This window comes from Mastomys coucha, unplaced genomic scaffold (genome assembly GCF_008632895.1).
Source record: "Mastomys coucha isolate ucsf_1 unplaced genomic scaffold, UCSF_Mcou_1 pScaffold1, whole genome shotgun sequence".
In the NCBI taxonomy this organism is placed as follows: domain Eukaryota; kingdom Metazoa; phylum Chordata; class Mammalia; order Rodentia; family Muridae; genus Mastomys; species Mastomys coucha.
In genome coordinates this window covers 28,790,755-28,793,021 of record NW_022196891.1, presented here as the reverse complement: position 1 = coordinate 28,793,021, position 2,267 = coordinate 28,790,755, and positions in this window count along the sequence as shown.

The following is a 2,267-nucleotide window of genomic DNA, read 5'->3' as shown; positions in this document are numbered from 1 at the left end:
CGGAGATCCAGCTGTTGGCTTGGGGCCCGCCCCAGCTGGCTCCCCACCCTAGCCTGTACATCCATCGTCTTCCAGAAAACCAGCCTGCTGCCTGTTTAGGTGACTCCCAGCACTCTGCTTCGTCTATTTTAAAAATGCTCATGTCGCCGGGCAGTAGTGGCGCACGCCTTTAATCCTAGCACTTGGGAGGCAGAGGGAAGTGGATTTCTGAGTTCGAGGCCAGCCTGGTCTGCAAAGTGAGTTCCAGGACAGCCAGGGCTATTCAGAGAAACCCTGTCTCGAAAAACCAAAAAAAAAAAAAAAAATGCTCATGTCACTCAGCCAAAACGTTGTCCTTGATCCATGCTGTCCCTTAAAGACACAATCTAGCTGGCAGTCGGAGCTCAGATTACTACTCCGGAAGTCTGCGTATGTTCTTCTGGGGGGAGTGAAGTCTGCCGCTCCCCACATTTCTACTCTGATTTTCTCCTCTTACTCTCCCCCTTCGGGATGGGGCAGAGGGAGCCGGAAGGGTCATCGGATCTTGAGCCAATGTGTCATGGGAGTTTCCCTCCCACGGGCCTTACCCCACGAGGGGGTGTCCACTCAGGAACAGCATGATCCTGCCTGTGCCTCGGGAAAGGGCCAGGAACCGGGAGCCTTCAGAAAGCCTTTCTGATCTTCTCGAGCTGCCTCCCCCATCTTTTGTCTAGGTTGTTCGCATTCCGGAAGCGCTGATGTGGCACTAAAGATTCCTGCAGCTCCAGCCTTGTCCCTCGGGGGCCCCCGGCGGGCGTCATCGCTGAGCCTGCTTTCTGGAATGCCTTTGGTGTGAAGTGACCTGGCAGGTGAGGAGGTCTGAGCTGATGAAATCTACAGTCTAACGCTAGATTTCTGGAGCTCCTCCCCACCTCCCATATTCACCCCTTTATCTCATCCATGTCTTAGCTCCCAGGATATTAAAGAGACCACAGGAACTCCACCAACCCAGAAGCCCACGAGGCTCAGCTCCTGCCCAGATAGTGAGGTCCTGTCTCTCTCCTGGCCCTCATCTCAGATGTCCGAGTAGGCTCAGCCTTCTCCTTGGTCTCCCCGTTTCCAACTGCTCCCTCTTCTCCATTTCCTTTCTTGGGTCTCGTGGAGGCCAGGGGAGGTGTTTCCAGGAGAGGAAATGTCTCCAGATCTTGTGCCTGACCAAGAGCGTAGCACATAACAGATATTCCCTGGTAGGTGTAGCTGTTTGCTTCTGGTTGGTTGTTTTTGTTTTTTCAGCCACTCCAGCTCCAGTGAGCCTTCTTGCTCCCCAGTGTGTGACTTTTCACAGATCTGGGTTTCAAGTTTGTGTTCCCACAGTGTAAATTGATGTTTCGAATTTCTGTTTCTTTGCAAAATGAGAGCAAATCACAAACTCACAAGGATGTAATGAAGCTATTGAGAGCACGGAGCCAGGCACTTTCCATGCCGTTCCTGATGCTGGAGGGTGCCCCAAGCCTGGCATGCTGGTACTGACACAGAAGGATAAGGACTTATACTGAGACCTTATCTTGACTCAACAAGAATTGGAATTTGCAGCTCAGTGACATGTTTGCCTAGCATAGCTCTAAATTTGATCCCAAACATCAAAAATAAATAAGCAAGAATAAATGGCTGGGCGGTGGTGGCGCACGCCTTTAATCCCAGCACTTGGGAGGCAGAGGCAGGTGGATTTCTGAGTTTGAGGCCAGCCTGTTCTACAGAGTGAGTTCCAGGTCAGCCAGGGCTAGAGAAACCCTGTCTCGAAAAACCAAAAATAAATAAATAAATAAATAAATAAATAAATAAATAAATAAATGTGTTGTCTCCAGACTGTGACCTTTCTAAGTCTCTAAGGTATAGTGAGGGAGGCCCTAGCCTTCATCCGGCAATGCCTCACACAGGGAGGACAGGTGGGGTATATAGCTGGGAAACTGAAGCCAGCCAGAACCGGGCAATTAGGGGGTGAATACCAGAGTAGGTCAGGAGTGGGGGTGGGGAGAGGGCCTGCTCGGAACCAAAGGCAACCAGCTGCTTGCCTGCACTTTGTCCTCTGTGCCTCCCTCTATCCAGTCCCAGAGTCCAGCAGTTTCTCAATGGAACAGGCTGCAGGGACAGCTCTGCAGGGGGCCGAGCAGCAGGCCAGGGAGGGTGGACATTCCAAGCATTCTTGACTTCCTCCCAGAGTCCGGAGCTAGGGCCCAGGGAGAAGCTGTCCAGTACGGAAGGAAAGGGAAATAAAGGCTGTGGGAGAGTCTTCAGGCACGGCGGGGGGG